The 12,964-nt window shown below is 49.0% G+C and overlaps 1 protein-coding gene across 3 annotated transcripts in view; it reads right to left on the reverse strand.

The window, feature by feature from the left end:
• Positions 1-12,964, reverse strand: part of PRORP (protein only RNase P catalytic subunit) — an 831,788-nt gene that overhangs the window by 79,822 nt on the left and 739,002 nt on the right. The window lies entirely within an intron of this gene.

The following is a 12,964-nucleotide window of genomic DNA, read 5'->3' on the forward strand; positions in this document are numbered from 1 at the left end:
GGTGTGTGATGGTGTGTGACGGTGAGGATGTGAGAGGGTGTGTGAGGGGTGTGAGGGTGTGTGTGAGGGTGTGAGGGTGTGGGGTGTGAGGATGAGTGAGTGAGTGTGTGTGAGGGTGTGTAAGGTGAGAGGGTGTGAGGGTGTGTGAGGGTGAGGGGATGTGAGGGTGTGTGAGGGTGAGGGTGTGTGAGGGTGAGGGGGTGAGGATGAGTGAGGGTGTGTGAGGGTGTGTGAGGGTGATAGGGGTGTGCGGGTGTGAGTGAGTGAGGGGGTGTGAGGGTGAGGGTGTGAGGGTGTGTGAGGGTGAGGGTGTGTGAGTGTGTGTGAGGGTGTATCAGGGGGTGTGAGGGTGTGTGAGGGTGTGTGAGGCTGTGTGAGGGTGAGTGAGGGTGTGTGAAGGTGTGTGAGGGTGAGGGAGGGTGTGTGAGGGTGAGGGTGTGAGGGTGAGGGTGAGAGTGTGTGAGGGGTGTGAGGGTGAGGGTGAGTGAGGGTGTGTGAGGGTGTGTGAGGGTGAGGACGAGTGAGGGTGAGGGTCCGAAGTACATGGTGGCAGGGCAGACATCATAAGACAGAGAGAAACAGAAATGTTGAGATAACAGTGCTCGAAGGGGTTGTGAGAAGGTGGAAATGGGGTTAAAGGAGAAAGGATGAAAAGTTAAGTAGGAAAGAGGCCAGAAAGGAGACACAAAGGAGTGGAGTGTGTGGCGGAAACAGGGAAAAGCAGAAAAGAATGAAGAAGGATCCAAGAGGGTGCAAGTAGGGTCACATCCGGGAGAAGGAAGACTCGTTAGGAGATTATAGGTCATTTGAAGCAGTGACACGGTGACGTGCCCTCCTCCTGATCTGCAGAGAAACCTGGGGACATTGATCCCCAGATGAGGATATTGTTACGACTCTCAAATTAAACAGCCCTAAATGTCGTGATGTTTCGGGGTTCCCGCAATGACGTGCTCGTATACTACAGAAAAGCACCTCCCGTTACCTAAGTGCTAAGTGTGTGAGTCTGGACACACCTTCTGCATTAGTTCCCGTGTCTGGCATCACGTAGAGGGACTCTAAGTTTCTTTTAAAAAATATAGCTAACATTTGGACCTATACATTTTATTTTGTATAAATTAATTGAATGTGTGTAAAATTTAGCAATGCCCTGGGAATTCTAGTAAAGGGAGCACCCATTGGCGAATCACTAGCGTGTGTGATTGGTTCATTATTTATTACTAACTTTGACGTTGTGCTTTAACTTTGGATAAAAGTTATCATGAATTTTAGCACCAAGAAGCCAATATTGGTAAATATGTGTGCTACAAATAATCCCTACCATACACTGTGCATACAGTATATTTAATCTGGTGCTTTAATCATAGGCAGTTTTAAAGTATTCTGATAAAAATTGAATTGTGCTGAAGACAGCCTTGATTGGTGTTGGATCGAGGACCCAGAAGTCTGCACACCTAGCAGACAGAGATAAAGCAGCTTGTCAGAAAGTTTAGCGTTTTCCCTACATGTGGTGTTTGTTGGCCTGTGGCAGGGTCAGTCACATGTCCTGGATTCCTGGCATTTAATTGAGTCCATCCTAGTTCTGCGCCCCAGTGTTTCTTGTGCCCCACCTGGCACACATCATGTCGGAGGATGGTGATGACATTAACATTGTGCCCCCCCTGGAAAAATGTCTGCGGACGCCCATGTCAACTGGTACTAAAAGGTCCATCTTTTGCCCAGTTGGTATTAATGTGTGCTTAGGCGACACAATGGTGAAAGCGCACTGTCACAGGTTGCACTGTGCCGCATTATCGTGCACAATGACACTTTTGTGAGGAAAAAAACATAGAAACAGAATTTGGTGGTCTGTTGTTTTTAATAACAATCGAGCAAAGTTTGATAACGCGAGATTGGCCCGGAGGGCAGAACAGTCCGCGCTGTTCACACGTGCACGGGTTCTCCACGGAGATGCGCGCTGTGCCATGAAAGTGTAACCAGGATCTCAGACCTTCTACAAATTAGCAGCAGTTTGAACTGAAATAATGATCTGGTGCACACCTCCTATATTAACCCAAATATATTTATGTAAATAAAGAATGTGAATAAAAGCAAAGCTCAATTGGAGAATATTCCAGGAGAGAGTCGCCTTCCTGTTCCATCTGCATTCATATCCTGGCTGGTGACCTGTGCTGCTGAGGAGGATAGTCTCTTCGGGGGTGGTAGACACAAGGTACATACATGTCCACATCTCTGCAGTGTGACTGGGCGTCAACCATTAGAACGCCTTCAGTCCAGCCGCGGCGCATGCGCAACGGTGACGTCACGGATGATGCCAAGTTAAGACTGCCTGGCACTCGGCCCACTTGAGAGGGCATCTTATGAATTTAAAATCATTTCACTAAATGCATCAAAGTCATTCATTTCTTTAGTTTCCAAACGGTAACACAATTATAAATGAAGGGCACGCGCTGCTATGAATAATACAATTAAAATAACATTTTATTCACAAACTGCTCCCACATGGTATGATGCTCCTCCAAGGCTTGGCAAGGGCACAGCCCACCGATGCCGCTGGCCCGTAGTTGTTCACTGCAGTACCCAGCTCCCAGTAGACCCAACCCTAACAGACTCGTAGCGCGCTCACATTTCTTAGGTTATTACGGGAATCCTTCCAGTAATTGATTATATTTGTTTATGTCCCACCTGAAACTCAAGCCCAGTCCAAGAAAGGAGGCGATTCTTTGTTGTGTTTGCATGTATTATTTATTCAGCTAGTAATACAATCAGTTCTGCCTCTAGGCGCTATGAGAATTCGAGCAGGAGACATGTGGAGAAGGTTCAGATAGGTGTGCTCCACAGCTGTTCCGAAGAGCTGGGTCCGAGGTGCTGCCAACCCCAGCCGATTGCATCCTGTGCCGATTGCATCCTGTGCAGTCACGCCAACACAACCTAAACATCATCTCCTACGCTGACGACACCCAGCTGATCCTCTCCCTCACCAATGACCCCGCCACCGCCAGAGCCAGCCTCCAGGAAGGAATGAAAGACATCGCAGACTGGGTGAAGCTCAGCCGCCTGAAACTGAACTCAGACAAGACGGAAGTCCTCATCCTGGGATCATCCCCCTCCGCCTGGGACGACTCCTGGTGGCCCCCTGCCCTGGGCACCGCACCCAAGCCAACGGACCATGCACGCAACCTGGGATTCATCCTGGACTCCTCCCTCACGATGACCAAACAAGTCAACGCCGTCTCGTCATCCTGTTTCAACACCCGGCGCATGCTCCGAAAGATCTTCCGGTAGTCTCCACCGAAACCAGGAAGACGGTCACCCAGACCCTCGTCACCAGCCGACTGCACTACGGGAACACCCTCTACGCGGGAACCACAGCCAAACTCCAGAAAAGACTCCAGCGCATACAGAACGCTTCTGCACGACTCATTCTGGACATCCCCCGCCACAACCACATCTCTGTTCATCTGAGAGACCTACACTGGCTCCCCATCAGCAAGAGGATCACGTTCAGACTCCTCACCCACGCACACAAGGCTCTTCACGACTTGGGACCCAAGTACCTCAACAACCGCCCCACATTCTACACGCCAACCCGCCAGCTCCGCTCGACCAGCCTCGCCCTCGCCACCGTCCCACATATTCGCAGAGCCACCGCCGGAGGAAGATCCTTCTCCTACCTGGCGGCCAAGACATGGAACTCCCTCCCCATCCACCTACGGCTGACCCAGGACCATCTCTCCTCCAGGAAACAACTCAAGACATGGCTTTTCGAGCAGTAGCGGAACCCCCCCTCCAGCGCCTTGAGACCCTAGCGGGTGAGTAGCGCGCTTTATAAATTCGCCTGATTGATTGATTGTGCGCGGATTTTCTTGAGAACAGTTTGTTGGTTGACCCGTTTGGACTTTAAATTAAGCGAGGCCAGGGTGCAGCGGAAAACAAACTTATTCCGCGCAGAGAAGAGGCAGCGTGAGATATGCTGGGGACATGGAGGCACGAACAAGCTTTCAGTAGGAGCCCGCTGCGAGGAGACATGGTCCCTTCACTGTGAAGGAGGCTGGACTTGTGTGATAGAAACAAACAAGAGAACATATTAAACATATCCGCCATTGATAAACAAGCACGCATCAGGAGATAGTCTTAAACGTGTAGCACGCCTTCCAGTCCGTGCGTCCGCTGCTTGTGGCAGTGTGTCGTCGCTGCACGCACATACAAAGCAGGGCCTCGCGGCCGTGAAAGTGAGACAGCCTGGAGCATTTGATTTGCGGCGGGGGACCTTATTATTTCCTTTTCTCCACATTTTTTATAATTTTACAATTGTAAAAGAGTTGGAAACGGCATTTCCTCAGCAAAACGGCAGATCACACAAACAAACATGAAATACAGGTAGTGGGAAATAAAAATCACACAATGCTACCAGATGAGTTTAAAACGGTATCTCTGAAAACATATCTTTACATGAAGCATGACATGTCAAACTCTGTTTATATTCTGCTGTTCAATGTCAATGGATTCGATGGAATGGAACCTGCACCCCCCCCCACCCCTAGCGCCTTGAGACCCTTACGGGTGAGTAGTCGCGCTTTAACAAACCCCTGATTGATTGATTGATGTCATGTCCCACTCATCAGTCCATCTGAATACCTTCAGGGGGTGCCACTCGCGTCACAGGCAGAGCCCAGGGCTTTGTGATGAAACCACTGTGATGTCATCAGCTGCTGATGTCACATCTCATATCGCTTGCTGTAGCAACTAAGATCAAATCAGTGTGCAGTATGACTAGGGAAGGAAAAGAGGTGCACCGGGGCTCGAGGCGGCAAGATGGAGGCCGAACAAACACCTCTCCCATCAGACTCTTGGTGACGTGTCAAACCCTGTCACTGAGGAGTCGGCCATCCAGTAGACTTCCTGCTTACAAGACAACAGGTAATTTTGAGCGCTTCAGCATAGCAGGGGATAGGATTCATTCAAAACGGTATAGACTTCTTTCTGGTGGTAGCGAAGGCTGTCAACCGTACAGCACATAATGATGCTGCTTCACGCTCTTTGTGAATGTCCTTCAAAAGGTGCAGGCCATACCATTACAATAGTCATGTTTGTAGTTGGATGTCTGCCCTGGAAGTAACAATATGCCCCTGCCGTGGCCTGGCTTCTTTGAGACAGTGTGTCATTCTAAACGGGAAAAACAAGAAATGAAAAGTGGCCGTGAAAGTGAAAGCAATTAGGGGGGAGGAGAAGTGAGGCCGAGCGCGCACTGCGCACGCTGGGGAAGCAACAGATGCCTGTGGGAGGGAGGCTGATGCCTTTGATGTGGACGCGCTTTCCGCTCGAGTAATCCACAGGCACTGTCCAAAATCCGCGATGGTTTCAGAGCTTGGATGGCCTACTATACTCTCGTCTATTTATTCCTTGCGGAATATAATAGACGAGACCTAAAAAGTGCCTTCCCCTGCCCCCTGAGGAACCAAGTGTGAGACAGAGCTCTGTTTAATGACCCCTGCGGATTTATACCATCCGAACTTATTTTTTTTGTTTTGCTTCACTTACTGTATTTTTATTATATATATTTGCTCTCCTTTTTGCGCAGCGCTCTTCAACATGCCTAAGTATAGTTGGCGCTATATTAACCCCATCACTTTTCTGAGCACCTCAATCCGATGCCCCATGTGCGACAGGTATGACCACACCTGGGTCTCATCCTCACAGAGCCACGGGACTCAAACTACCCCCTGCTACGTGTCCCCATCAGGGCGGAACCCGTCCTGGCCTGCTTGTTTCTGGTCCAGGGAGGCCCCGGCCTGGCAGTTCGGGCTGGACTCTTCCCATGATGCACAGGGCCAAGAATGATTTGCATATGGCTGGTTCCGGTCTTTAGGGATCATGGTGAGCAAAAGAACGATGGACTGGAATGCGGCCCAGAGTGATTACCAGAGGCTGAGATTCATTGAAACATTCCACCCATCACTCTTTGGGTAGCTCAGAATAAAACAAGGCAGAGTTAATAAATAAATAGAGCTCATAACTGTACAAATACCCCAGGGGTTGGGAGCCATGTGCTGCTCTTAGAGTGCCACCTGCTGGCGAGCGTAGAAAGTGCGGCTTTGGTAACATTCCCAGGGGAAGGGCGGGGTGGATACAAGTGCTGCTCTTACAGCGCCACCTGCTGGTGAGCGCAGAAAGTGCTGCTTTGGTAACATTCCCAGGGGAAGGGTGGGGTGGATACAAGTGCTGCTCTTACAGCGCCACCTGTTGGCGAGCGTAGAAAGTGCTGTTTTGGTAACATTCCCAGGGGAAGGGTGGGTCGAGGAGACAAGTGCTGCTCTTACAGCGCCACCTGCTGGCGAGCGTAGAAAGTGCGGCTTTGGTAACATTCCCAGGGGAAGGGGGGGGTGGATACAAGTGCTGCTCTTACAGCGCCACCTGCTGGTGAGCGCAGAAAGTGCTGCTTTGGTAACATTCCCAGGGGAAGGGTGGGGTGGATACAAGTGCTGCTCTTACAGCGCCACCTGTTGGCGAGCGTAGAAAGTGCTGTTTTGGTAACATTCCCAGGGGAAGGGTGGGTCGAGGAGACAAGTGCTGCTCTTACAGCGCCACCTGCTGGCGAGCGTAGAAAGTGCGGCTTTGGTAACATTCCCAGGGGAAGGGGGGGGGGGTGGATACAAGTGCTGCTCTTACAGCGCCACCTGTTGGCGAGCGTAGAAAGTGCTGTTTTGGTAACATTCCCAGGGGAAGGGTGGGTGGAGGGGACAAGTGCTGCTCTTACAGCGCCACCTGCTGGCGAGCGTAGAAAGTGCGGCTTTGGTAACATTCCCAGGGGAAGGGGGGGTGGATACAAGTGCTGCTCTTACAGCGCCACCTGTTGGCGAGCGTAGAAAGTGCTGTTTTGGTAACATTCCCCGGGGAAGGGGGGGTGGATACAAGTGCTGCTCTTACAGCGCCACCTGCTGGTAAGCGCAGAAAGTGCGGCTTTGGTAACATTCCCAGGGGAAGGGTGGGGTGGATACAAGTGCTGCTCTTACAGCGCCACCTGCTGACAAAGGTAGAAAGTGATGTTTGGTAACATTCCCCGGGGAAGAGTGGGGTGTCCCAGGAAACCAGGGACACTGGCATCAGGAGAGCACTGTCCTGATGTCAGTGTCCCTGGTTTCCTGGTGCAGGAGTGCACTGTCCTGAGGTCAGTGTCCCTGGTTTCCTGGTGCAGGAGAGCACTGTCCTGATGTCAGTGTCCCTGGCTTCCTGGTGCAGGAGTGCACTGTCCTGATGTCAGTGTCCCTGGTTTCCTGACGCAGGAGTGCACTTTCCTGATGTCAGTGTCCCTGGTTTCCTGATGCAGGAGTGCACTGTCCTGATGTCAGTGTCCCTGGTTTCCTGGTGCAGGAGTGCACTGTCCTGATGTCAGTGTCCCTGGTTTCCTGGTGCAGGAATTCACTGTCCTGATGTCAGTGTCCCTGGCTTCCTGGTGCAGGAGTGCACTGTCCTGATGTCAGTGTCCCTGGTTTCCTGACGCAGGAGTGCACTTTCCTGATGTCAGTGTCCCTGGTTTCCTGATGCAGGAGTGCACTGTCCTGATGTCAGTGTCCCTGGTTTCCTGGTGCAGGAGTGCGCTATCCTGATGTCAGTGTCCCTGGTTTCCTGATGCAGGAGTGCACTGTCCTGATGTCAGTGTCCCTGGTTTCCTGGTGCAGGAGTGCACTGTCCTGATATCAGTGTCCCTGGTTTCCTGGTGCAGGAGTGCACTTTCCTGATGTCAGTGTCCCTGGTTTCCTGGTGCAGGAGTGCACTGTCCTGATGCTAGTGTCCCTGGTTTCCTGATGCAGGAGTGCACTGTCCTGATTTCAGTGTCCCTGGTTTCCTGACGCAGGAGTGCACTGTCCTGATGTCAGTGTCCATGGTTTCCTGATGCAGGAGTGCACTGTCCTGATGTCAGTGTCCCTGGTTTCCTGGTGCAGGAGTGCACTGTCCTGATGTCAGTGTCCCTGGTTTCCTGGTGCAGGAGTGCACTGTCCTGATGTCAGTGTCCATGGTTTCCTGATGCAGGAGTGCACTGTCCTGATGTCAGCGTCCCTGGTTTCCTGGTGCAGGAGTTCACTGTCCTGATGTCAGTGTCCCTGGCTTCCTGGTGCAGGAGTGCACTGTCCTGATGTCAGTGTCCCTGGTTTCCTGACGCAGGAGTGCACTTTCCTGATGTCAGTGTCCCTGGTTTCCTGATGCAGGAGTGCACTGTCCTGATGTCAGTGTCCCTGGTTTCCTGGTGCAGGAGTGCACTATCCTGATGTCAGTGTCCATGGTTTCCTGATGCAGGAGTGCACTGTCCTGATGTCAGTGTCCCTGGTTTCCTGGTGCAGGAGTGCACTATCCTGATGTCAGTGTCCCTGGTTTCCTGATGCAGGAGTGCACTGTCCTGATGTCAGTGTCCCTGGTTTCCTGGTGCAGGAGTGCACTGTCCTGATGTCAGTGTCCCTGGTTTCCTGGTGCAGGAGTTCACTGTCCTGATGTCAGTGTCCCTGGCTTCCTGGTGCAGGAGTGCACTGTCCTGATGTCAGTGTCCCTGGATTCCTGACGCAGGAGTGCACTTTCCTGATGTCAGTGTCCCTGGTTTCCTGATGCAGGAGTGCACTGTCCTGATGTCAGTGTCCCTGGTTTCCTGGTGCAGGAGTGCACTATCCTGATGTCAGTGTCCCTGGTTTCCTGATGCAGGAGTGCACTGTCCTGATGTCAGTGTCCCTGGTTTCCTGGTGCAGGAGTGCACTGTCCTGATATCAGTGTCCCTGGTTTCCTGGTGTAGGAGTGCACTTTCCTGATGTCAGTGTCCCTGGTTTCCTGGTGCAGGAGTGCACTGTCCTGATGCTAGTGTCCCTGGTTTCCTGATGCAGGAGTGCACTGTCCTGATTTCAGTGTCCCTGGTTTCCTGACGCAGGAGTGCACTGTCCTGATGTCAGTGTCCCTGGTTTCCTGACGCAGGAGTGCACTTTCCTGATGTCAGTGTCCCTGGTTTCCTGATGCAGGAGTGCACTGTCCTGATGTCAGTGTCCCTGGTTTCCTGGTGCAGGAGTGCACTGTCCTGATGTCAGTGTCCCTGGTTTCCTGGTGCAGGAATTCACTGTCCTGATGTCAGTGTCCCTGGCTTCCTGGTGCAGGAGTGCACTGTCCTGATGTCAGTGTCCCTGGTTTCCTGACGCAGGAGTGCACTTTCCTGATGTCAGTGTCCCTGGTTTCCTGATGCAGGAGTGCACTGTCCTGATGTCAGTGTCCCTGGTTTCCTGGTGCAGGAGTGCGCTATCCTGATGTCAGTGTCCCTGGTTTCCTGATGCAGGAGTGCACTGTCCTGATGTCAGTGTCCCTGGTTTCCTGGTGCAGGAGTGCACTGTCCTGATATCAGTGTCCCTGGTTTCCTGGTGCAGGAGTGCACTTTCCTGATGTCAGTGTCCCTGGTTTCCTGGTGCAGGAGTGCACTGTCCTGATGCTAGTGTCCCTGGTTTCCTGATGCAGGAGTGCACTGTCCTGATTTCAGTGTCCCTGGTTTCCTGACGCAGGAGTGCACTGTCCTGATGTCAGTGTCCATGGTTTCCTGATGCAGGAGTGCACTGTCCTGATGTCAGTGTCCCTGGTTTCCTGGTGCAGGAGTGCACTGTCCTGATGTCAGTGTCCCTGGTTTCCTGGTGCAGGAGTGCACTGTCCTGATGTCAGTGTCCATGGTTTCCTGATGCAGGAGTGCACTGTCCTGATGTCAGCGTCCCTGGTTTCCTGGTGCAGGAGTTCACTGTCCTGATGTCAGTGTCCCTGGCTTCCTGGTGCAGGAGTGCACTGTCCTGATGTCAGTGTCCCTGGTTTCCTGACGCAGGAGTGCACTTTCCTGATGTCAGTGTCCCTGGTTTCCTGATGCAGGAGTGCACTGTCCTGATGTCAGTGTCCCTGGTTTCCTGGTGCAGGAGTGCACTATCCTGATGTCAGTGTCCATGGTTTCCTGATGCAGGAGTGCACTGTCCTGATGTCAGTGTCCCTGGTTTCCTGGTGCAGGAGTGCACTATCCTGATGTCAGTGTCCCTGGTTTCCTGATGCAGGAGTGCACTGTCCTGATGTCAGTGTCCCTGGTTTCCTGGTGCAGGAGTGCACTGTCCTGATGTCAGTGTCCCTGGTTTCCTGGTGCAGGAGTTCACTGTCCTGATGTCAGTGTCCCTGGCTTCCTGGTGCAGGAGTGCACTGTCCTGATGTCAGTGTCCCTGGTTTCCTGACGCAGGAGTGCACTTTCCTGATGTCAGTGTCCCTGGTTTCCTGATGCAGGAGTGCACTGTCCTGATGTCAGTGTCCCTGGTTTCCTGGTGCAGGAGTGCACTATCCTGATGTCAGTGTCCCTGGTTTCCTGATGCAGGAGTGCACTGTCCTGATGTCAGTGTCCCTGGTTTCCTGGTGCAGGAGTGCACTGTCCTGATATCAGTGTCCCTGGTTTCCTGGTGTAGGAGTGCACTTTCCTGATGTCAGTGTCCCTGGTTTCCTGGTGCAGGAGTGCACTGTCCTGATGCTAGTGTCCCTGGTTTCCTGATGCAGGAGTGCACTGTCCTGATTTCAGTGTCCCTGGTTTCCTGACGCAGGAGTGCACTGTCCTGATGTCAGTGTCCATGGTTTCCTGATGCAGGAGTGTGATCCAGCGGCCTATAGAAAATATATCATAAACAACGCTACCCAACTTCATAATCTATAAACAAAATTCTATACTAAAATATGGACCCATTTATAAACCTGACATATTTTGGGCCTACTGAATCAGGTGGTCAGATTAAATCTATATATACATTACCTACAAACTATATACAATTTAATACACCTGCGGAAAGAATATTGTCATTAGAATAAAACCTAACCATTTAAAAGACCACCATAGGCGACGTGATCTAGCTAATAGTAACCTACACTCCTGAATAACCAAGACCAGCTTGTTTGTCAAAAGTAAGATTTTATTTACTAAATTATGGTATATAAATTGATAGTTTTATAAATGAATTTTATTAGCATTGAAGCAAGCATGATAGTAAAGAAACGTAAGAAAAATACAATTTAAGCAAGTGAATCAAATTTAAAGAGAATATTTAAAGTTTAGCATTTCTAAAACCTAAGTCCCTAACTAAGCTAAATAGATAGAAATTAAAGTAAAGTTCTTTGAGGATTCTTACGTGCTCCACGCAAAGTCCGACAGCACTTCACCCTCATCGGAAAGTCAGAAAGCAGCAGCCAGCCCATCCCTAGGGGCATGACTTTTTATACCTTTCTACGCTAACTAAACTACACAAAGGAAAGTTTTCAGAAATCTTCGACGTCCCATTGGCTGAGAGTGACAAGTGACATGTCACCCACTTTTCAAAACTTCCATTAAGTCACTTTTCTTAGAGACCATTGTCCCTTCCGAGTGCAACCAGGAGCTTCCTAGGATTGCAACATTTGTATGAATTTGTTCTCGCTGCGTCCATTGACTTCCGCGGATGCCAAGTTAAGACCGACAAAATGTTCACTTTCGACCTTGGCCACGTCCGACAGAATGATGACAGCACGTTAACTTTTGCTTTGTGAACGCAGCTTTTGACGAACATTTTATATCAGAATGGGCGTCTCAGCACTTTTGCAGAAATAAAATCCAGGTTTTTGTAGCTCGATTAAACTAGGCCCAAAAGCAGGCAACTTATGTTTTCTAGTATAAAACAAACACAAGAAAAGTATTAATGTAAGAAATAATGTAGATTCTGTATCCACCCCAAGATTTACTAATTAATTAACCCACCCGATTAATCAAATGTTACCTAGCCAATGCAAACAAATAAAGCAGCGTTTATATCTACCAGTCTTCGATAATCCATGAGACTTATATGCACCTAGAATAGTGGAAATGACATCACACAGACAAGGAAAAGCAAAACAAGCACATGCTTCTTTTAAGTTTGCAGCAGTTAATAATGACAAAAACGAAAACAATAAATTATTTTATTATTTTGCACGAACAAAAAGATGCAACAATTATGCACGTTTATGAGCACACATGTTAGTCCCCCCATGTGTAAAGTTTAATCTAAGTTGTATTAGCACGACATATCACAAATCATTAATATTATTATTCATGTTATGGAAATGTGACTTCACGAGTTAAAACAAAATTTTGTTTTCTATCTCGCTCCATCAACTCCCTCATCTGGTGATTAACAAATCACCACACCAGCACTCAAAATTTTGATAATTTAAATTTTTCAGAAATCGATTCAAATTCATTTGTATCAGTAAACCTAAAAGTCTGTTTCTGCATAATCTTTGGAATTAGCATAACGCTCTCTATGTAACTCCTGTAACTCGATCTCCCTTTCTTCTTCTTTTCTAAGTTTATAGATTCTTTTCTTTTCTTTCAACTGTTTCTTTCTTTTATGTAACAAACAACCTATTTTGGTCAGAATAAAAATGAATATTATTACAATCAAAGGTGCCAGAATCTTGCCAAGAATTGAACTTCCGATATCATGAAACCAGTTTTTAATTGCTTGAAACCTTTTTGAAAGTTTCCCTGTAAAATCATCTTCTTCTAAAGGAATTATCTCTGAATGCATTTGTGTAATATTCTTAATGTACATTTCAATATTCTTACTTTCGTCAGGTATATATGTACAACAATGTTGTACATGTAAAATGCCACAGACTCCTCCCTCTTTTGCTAGGAGTATATCTAAAGCAAGGCGATCTTGAATCACCATGGATCTAATTGCAATAACTTCAACATTTACTAATTGAAACCCATCAGCTGTGTCAGTTGATAATCTATCAACTATAGTGGATAATTTTCTAATTCTCCCTGCATTTAAGGTTATACCAACAAAAGGTATTACTGCTTGAAAAATATCTCCCAGAACTTCAGTAAAAGTTTCTCTTTTAACTCTATTTACATAATTATGAATTTTAAACAATCCTTCTGAATCTCTGTCAACATGAAACACTTTAGGAA

The sequence above is a fragment of the Lissotriton helveticus genome, chromosome 9 (assembly GCF_964261635.1).
Source record: "Lissotriton helveticus chromosome 9, aLisHel1.1, whole genome shotgun sequence".
Lineage (NCBI taxonomy): Eukaryota > Metazoa > Chordata > Amphibia > Caudata > Salamandridae > Lissotriton > Lissotriton helveticus.